General features: G+C 40.9%; 1 long non-coding RNA gene across 1 annotated transcript; it reads right to left on the reverse strand.

The window, feature by feature from the left end:
- Positions 1 to 5,786: 5,786 nt before the first annotated feature.
- On the reverse strand, positions 5,787 to 7,036 carry LOC129350227 (uncharacterized). Its single transcript, XR_008603577.1, has 2 exons — positions 6,122 to 7,036; positions 5,787 to 6,007 (listed from the first exon to the last, which is right to left on the reverse strand). It is a non-coding gene; the product is annotated as an uncharacterized LOC129350227 (long non-coding RNA).
- Between the last annotated feature and the right edge of the window lie 1,027 nt (positions 7,037 to 8,063).

An 8,063-nucleotide genomic window follows, 5' to 3' on the forward strand; every position in this document is an offset into this window, starting at 1 on the left:
CAAAGTGCAAACCAGGACTCTAAGATTAGCAATAATGGACTCAGAGGGCTGGGAAATGCCACCAATGTTGACTTGGAGGAGGTAAGAATAATAAATCCAATGTAAGTAATCATATAATAACAACTACTTAAATCTGTGGCAGCAGAATCAACCAGTTTAGATAATGGAAACATGGGTTGATTTCTGATCCTGCTTCTGTCTGCAAGGGACATAAACAATGAGATCAGTTAAATGAAACCACATACGCAGAGTTTTCATTCCACTTGTAGCATGTAAACTGGACTTCCAGAGCCATTGTTTTTTTTTCCACACAACAGTTTTCGCACTAAGCCAGCTGTTTCTATGGCTAACTGAGTATTAGAGTGAACATCAACAGGGGGTGGGATCTGCTTGTCCTGGGAGTCTGTCTGGCAGCAACCATGTGGCTATTAGCCACATTACAAACTGCCGCAGCAGGTACCCAGAGACAGACAGACAGAGCGCTGATTGTCACCGGTGTTATCTGAGCCGAGCGGTGGCAGTTGGCGGGGTAAGTTTCACCCAGCGTAAATGTGAAGTGACAGTGCGTTATTGTGATAAAATCGAGCAGGGGCCAGTCTTAGTCCAGGGGGTTCTTGTTGGCCAGAGACAGGGACACTGTGATATGGGCCAACTTTGTAATGTGAGCTGAACCCAAACTGCCTGTTTGTCTTTGTGTGAGCAGAGTAAAAACTGCTGTAGCTAGCAGCTAAACCTGTTGCCCTGGCTGCTCCATTCCAACCTCTAGCCGTGAATAAATATCTAAATTTACTTCACTGAAACATCAAACAAATGAAAAAAAAAAAAGATCTTCTCATGAATTCAAAATGTCTGTGAGTGTGATTTTTGTCTTGAACATGAACAGCAGAAAATCAGGATGGAGAAAGAGAGGAGACCACTGACAGGGCAACTCAACACATGAGGTGGAAAAAAAGCAACTGGCAGTGAATTATGGGAGCATATGGCACAGGATGGGAGGAGCAACGGGAGTCATCAGTGTGGCTTAAAGGAGACAGACAAGAGAAATATATCACTGTTAACTGGCAAGATAAAAATCTCAAAACTGGGGAGGGAGGGGGCACGATAAAAGACTGTGGGGGCATTACATCTTCATATGTGTGTTCGGTAATCCCCTCATTGACATGCATGGCTGTGAATGGAGAGTGAGAGTGAACCGGGTTGAGGGGGGTGATACCAATATAAGAAAGGGGGTACAGCCCAAACCATTCGCTACTCTGCAGGTCAGGGAGCCCAAACCTTCTACACCCTTCGTAGGCGCCGCCGCAGCATCGCCAGGCCATTGTGGAGCTGTTGCTATGGAGATGTGGGTCAGATGGGCAAGCGCAGCGTGGATTTGGCGCTGGTAGTGGAGTGCAAACAGCCCAGGCTGGAGCCGGCAGTAAACTCCGGCTGAATCTAGGTCACCGGGATTCTCCAGAGCAGAGGCAGGACTGAGGCACAAGTTACTGCAGGGGGGGTATGAGGAGAAGGAGGAGGAGAGTGAGGGAGGGAGGAGTGACAGCCAAGGTTGGGGAATACCGACCAGCTGTAACAAAAAATGGTTTCAAGAAAAAGCTAAAGCAGTGGAGTTACTCAAGAATTAAAACGATAGCATAGCCGGGATCAGAATCAGGATTTTCCACTTTCAGATTTGGGAACTTAAACACCCAGATTTATGGAGGACTAAAAGTGCCAAAATTAAATAAATAAATACATCATTAAATAATTAATTAAATATGTCATTAATTAATTAAAATTGGAATTAAATATTTCATTAATTAATTAAAATTGGAATTAAATATGTCATTAATTAATTAAAATTGGAATTAAATACTTAAATGTGTTATTAAATAAATATATCATTAAATAATTAAATATGTCATTAATTAGTTAAAATTGGAATTAAATATGTCATTAATTAATTAAAATTGGAATTAAATACATAAATGTGTTATTAAATATGTCATTAATTTATTAAAATAACAATTATTTTAAGTAAAAAACATATTTCATTATTTCACGATTTAATTAATTATTTCATGGTCCTTGTGTTGCAGTGGATCATGAATTAATTTTATCTGTCAACCTCGCCCGTCAAAGTCCGTGGGCGGGACTAACGTGAATCTAGTCTAATCCACTGCTTTTGTCTGCCTTGAAACCGGAAGTAGAAGTCTTTCTAAACATGGTGGCTGTGTAGAGGGAGAGTCGCTGTGAACTTTCTAGAGAGTTGGTGAGAGATCTTTTAGACCTTGCAGAGTATGTGGAAGCAGGACCTGCTGACCGCGAGCATGTAGCGTGTAAAGCAGAGGAATTTATTGAAGTTGTTGAAGTTATTTCCGCACTTTCCGACCAAGATGTTGACCGTAGAGTGACTGCAAATTTAGAGGAAGTACTCCGCCGGTTTTCTGGTACCAGGGTGCAACAGGAGCACACACAGGGACCAGGGCGTTTGGCATACCGAGGGAAGTTCTGGAACATCACGTTCTTTGTGGATTACCAGCCTGTCAAATTGCAGCGATGCTCGGAGTGTCGAGCGCTTTTCCTTTAGGACCTACTCGGCGCGGCACGGCTCCGCTCGTCTTTGTTTAGCCGCGATTCCACAAGCATCTACTCGGCACGGTACGGCTCGTCTCATCTTTGTTAGCGAGCGTTTCCATACGGACTAATTTTCAGCACCTTCTCGGCTGAGGTTCCCAGCGAGCTGAGATGAGCCGATAATGTGGCGTTTACATAGTGCAGGCCACTGATTGGACAGGGAGTGACGACACAGAGCAACTTCAGCACGAAAACAAAATCCTGCATTAAAAAATGACTGTAAACAGCGACGGTGTGCATTGCTCTTCACGAAACTCTCTGTTCTTCATAATTTTAATGTGACAGCCAGACCTGTACCGTGGGTGAATGAAGAGGTCGAGACTTTGTCTTTGGTGGTGGACCAAAGAATACAGAGAGAGCTGGACGGAGAAAGTTTATCAGGAGGTCTCTGAGCGGATGGCCGCTCACATATACAGTAGACTGTATATAAAGAGGACAGAAGCAGTGTAGGGAGAAGCTGAAAAAGCTCAAAAGTGACTATCGGTCCACCCAGGACCACAACGGCCGGCGTGGGTCAACCAGGAGGTGTTGGAAGAGGTTTAATGGAAGCTATTTACTGGCACCGCACCGGCGAGCAACAGGAGGGAGACTCAGCCGCTGCATTGTTGGAGACGTTCGAGAACGGTGAGTGTTTTGTGACTTCAAGAAACTTATACATCATTTATTCCATTGGTGGCAAGCTTCTTTTAAGCAAACAAGTATTTTTAGAAAGTAACGTCGTTGTCTCCTGGAGCAGACAATAAGATAGCTAGTTAGCCATCGGCGCTAACTCCGTGCTCTGCTTGTATTTCGTGCTGCTGTTTCTAACGTTTAGCTCTCAGAAGCTAATACTTCAGTCAGCATGCCGTGTTTTTCTTGTACTTAGAGTGAGTGTTTATTTCTGTTCAAGAATCCCTTTCCACATGCGAAGCCTACTCCACCTCCGTCGCGGAGCCCCCGGCTGCCCTGTCTCCTCTCCACCACCAGCAGCAGCTCCTCTCCAGCACCAGCTTCGACACCGACCCTGTCAACAGCACCGTCTTATCACCGGTAAGACACGGTAAACAGAGAGCATGGTTGATTTTCGCATTATTATTATTACTACAGGTGTAAATGCCTGCAAGCATGATCAGAACAGTGAGACCAACGACCAAGAATTCAGGCAGGTGTAAATGCAAACTGTGCAGCATGCCAGCTCAGGAACGCCTTATGAAAGCTACATGTAGCTGCAGTGACACATAAACAGAACACATGCAGCTGCATTTATTTTCCATTGACTTAACAAGTAAGTCACTCTAATTAATTTACGTTCTGGTGCAGTGTAGTATTGCAACCATTCTTCTTATAGTCACTAGGTAGCTGTGAAACTGAATGAAAATATACATAAAAATGAGAAAACACAGCTCTTCTTAGCAACTCCAAAATGTGCACAGGATGAAATGAAGTTCACACCACGTCGTTTTTGTTTGTGGTGGAGGAGTTACTGCTTGTGCTTTGGTTAAAGCGAAGAGTGCCAGAAGTTTATTAAAGTATCAAAGACATGATCATGATTGAAAATGGATGGACGGGTGGCTAAACACATCACATCATAGCTGTGGAGTCCTTCCAGCTCCTGGGGACTACAATCTCTCAGGACCTCCTGAAAAAGGCTCAGCAGAGGATGTATTTCCTACAACAGCTGAGGAGACATGGCCTGCCACATGAGCTGTTGATCCAGTTCTACACTGCAGTCATCCGATCTGTCCTGTGCACCTCTGGATCAACCACACAGCAGGACAGAAACAGACTACAGCCCATAGTACGGACTGCAGAAAACATCATCAGAGACCCCACTCACCCTGGACATTTGGACTACAGAGCCCTGTACACAAAAATCACCACTACTGTGTTTATAGCAATTACCATTTTGCTAATGTGTTCATACATTCCAGTCTAGCTGTACATTTCTGTTTATATTGTGTTCTATTTTACTACTATTTCTTTTTCCTCCCTGTTCCTCTTTCTATAGTTTATTTTTTATTATTCTCTTCCATATTCCTAGGATGACACCAACAGCCGAAACCAAATTCCGTGTATATTGTGTACTTACTTGGCCATTAAAGCTGACTCTGATCACTTTTCTGTCTTTGGTCTAGGCAAGAGGAAAGGGGGCCACAGAAAACTGGACCTTCCTAGCGTACTTGTGGAGATGCAGGCTGAGGAGGAGTGGAGTCATGCCCAGCATGATGAGAACATCTGGTTGCTCCTCAGCGAGGCAAGAGAGAATGAAGCGGCCTTGCAGCGGGAGGAGATGGCCCAGAATACTGCCTTCAACCAGTCATTCCTGGGTGTGCTGGGGTAGCTGGGTAGGCAGTGGGCAGCCGGCGAGTGTGAGCGAGTCCACCTCCCATAGACTTGAGATTTACAAGTGCTGGTCATATAATTAGAATATCATGAAAAAGCTTGTCTTTTGGACAACTGTCAGGTCAGCAGTCTTCCCCATGATTGTGTAGCCTACAGAACTAGGCTGAGAGACCATATAAAGGCCTTTGCAGGTGTTTTGAGTTAATTAGCTGATTAGAGGTGTCTTCAATATTGAACCTTTCTACAATATTCTAATTTTCAGAGATACCAAATTTGAGATTTTTGTTAGTATTCAGGTATAATCATCAAAGTTAAGAGAAATAAACATTTGAAATATATCAGTCTGTGTAATGAATGAGTATAATATACAAGTTTCACTTTTTGAATGGAATTACTGAAATAATGAACAACTTTTTTCATGATATTCTAATTATATGACCAGCACCTGTAGTTGTATATAGTTTTACTTTTAGTCCTCCACTGTAGGAGAGGCCCACCACAGTTTGTACTTTGCACATTGTAAATAGTTTTGATTTTGCTGCTGACTAATAAACTATTTTGTGACTTATGTGATTGCATCATAACTTCTCATTTTGTCTGTTAAGACACTGGTAGAAAAAGAGTCAACAGTCTGAACCAAACAATTCTATATTCCCTAATAATGTATTTGTGTTTAATGGGATTTAACATGTTTTAACACAAACTCCTTTATGGTGCATAATTCCGGTGACTGAATTACACCAAAGCAATACTGATTTATCAAACTGGAATTTTCTTAAAACAGCTGTTTTAATGTTTTGGCGTTTAATTTTTTATTTAATCTTGCTAACCTTCACAAACAAACAATAGTATAGACACATCTACAAAAGTTTATTGTCAGAATTGCATTAAAGAAAACAATAGCGGTCCGGGGACCGAAAAACAGAAGTATAACAAGAAGAATAACTTTGCATGACACGTAGTGCATCAGTGCATCCTGTACATCTCTGTCCTCCTCCTCTACACCTTGTGCCACTGCAGGCTCATGTGCTGCTGCTTCAGGTAAATCCCATGAAGTCTCATCAGAGAGCATCTGAAACACATACACAGCATACATATTTTAATACCTAATAGTGACAAACTGCAGCCATTACAGGGTCGTTCACAGGACTGATACACGATAGCTAGCGAACTAGCATTAGCTTACCCTCATATGTCGTCTCGTTCATATCCTCTTGTCTTCGGCTTGATACTGCTTTATCGCCTCCCAAACTCTCCTGTGTGTCTCCTCAGTGTTTCGACTCGTCGCTCTCAGCTTTCTCCGACTCTTCTATTACTCTGAATCTGACAGAAAGCCACAGACCGAGCAGCAGGTGTACTATCGCCTCCATGTACATTGTTGCATTGCGTTTGTGTCGCACAGAAATGACGGTAAGGGACTTTCGGACCGCCGTGCTATGACGACTCCACCCACGATGAGGTGGTTCTCAATGTAATGGAAAAACAACTAAACCGAGACGAGCCGTGGCGCGCCGAGTAGATGCTAAAGGAAATGCTAAAGGAAAATTTGTCTTGCACCGCATGTATCAACATTTGGGAAAGAGGACCGAGTCTTTAGCGGTTGCTAATAAAGTTTTGTTTTATTGAGTATCCAAACCAACGTAGAGGTGAATAGCGCCACCCAGTGTATCGGAATGTGTTCACAAGCTCTGCGTCAATCCATTATCTGGAATCGATTTGCCTTGACTTGATGTGCAGGGTAACCAATCAGGTGTTAGGATCCGCCCACCGACTTTGACGGGCGAGGTTGACAGATAAAATTAATTCATGATCCACTGCAACACAAGGACCATGAAATAATTAATTAAATCGTGAAATAATGAAATATGTTTTTTACTTAAAATAATTGTTATTTTAATAAATTAATGACATATTTAATAACACATTTATGTATTTAATTCCAATTTTAATTAATTAATGACATATTTAATTCCAATTTTAACTAATTAATGACATATTTAATTATTTAATGATATATTTATTTAATAACACATTTAAGTATTTAATTCCAATTTTAATTAATTAATGACATATTTAATTCCAATTTTAATTAATTAATGAAATATTTAATTCCAATTTTAATTAATTAATGACATATTTAATTAATTATTTAATGATGTATTTATTTATTTAATTTTGGCACTTTTAGTCCTCCATACAGATTAGCTGTGTAGCATCCAAATACAATGCAGAGATTATGTATAACTCATTTAATGTAGCATGAGTTTGACACAGACACCCAGAATAAATGGAGTCTGCATATGTGGGTTTTTTTGAAGCATATACCGAAGTGATAACCGATAAACATGCGTGAGAACTTCACCTCTGCATTTGTGTGTGTATACATGAGATTCAGCTCATACCGGTTACTGTTTAACTTCTCAGGAACTCGCCTTGTTTCTTTTGTTGACTTCCTGGTCCTCCCTTGTCTGCCCCTGTTTCTATACAAGAGGAATCAACTAACTCTGCTCAACAAAATAGTGAAATATTCCTAGTTTTATGTAGAACTCCGGAGCAATGTCACTTACACTGATACTGTTCACAACGAGAGTGAAACTGTTTCAAACCAAATCAGAAATGGCCAGTATTAAATAAACAATTGAGCCATTTTACATAAACTACCAGTCAAAAGTTTGGAAACACATACACATTTAAGGGTTTTCCATTATTTTTTACCATTTTCTAAAGTGTACTTATATACGGCGTACTAATATGAAGGACATCAAAACTACATCTGGACATGACTTTGGAGGTAATATCATTTATGAGTGAATTCAAGGGGAGGTGACATTATCATCAGTGCTTTTATGACTTAAAGGGAAAGTATACAGACAGGACCTCCAAAACATGGTATTTTATTGCTCTCAGCCATGTCTCCTATTGATAATGGGATTGGTGATTGATACTTTCCATGTTTTTTTTTTAAGAGCTGACCCATTTGTTAACAGCTACAGTGCAATTATTTAACTACAGTACATTGTGATATACAGATGGACATGTTAAATAAAGATATAGTATTCTGGAACAGGGATGTGATGATTATGATCTATATTTAATTCACGTCATCAAGGAGACCCAAAAATTTCAAC

Source organism: Amphiprion ocellaris, chromosome 12, assembly GCF_022539595.1.
Source record: "Amphiprion ocellaris isolate individual 3 ecotype Okinawa chromosome 12, ASM2253959v1, whole genome shotgun sequence".
NCBI lineage: Eukaryota > Metazoa > Chordata > Actinopteri > Pomacentridae > Amphiprion > Amphiprion ocellaris.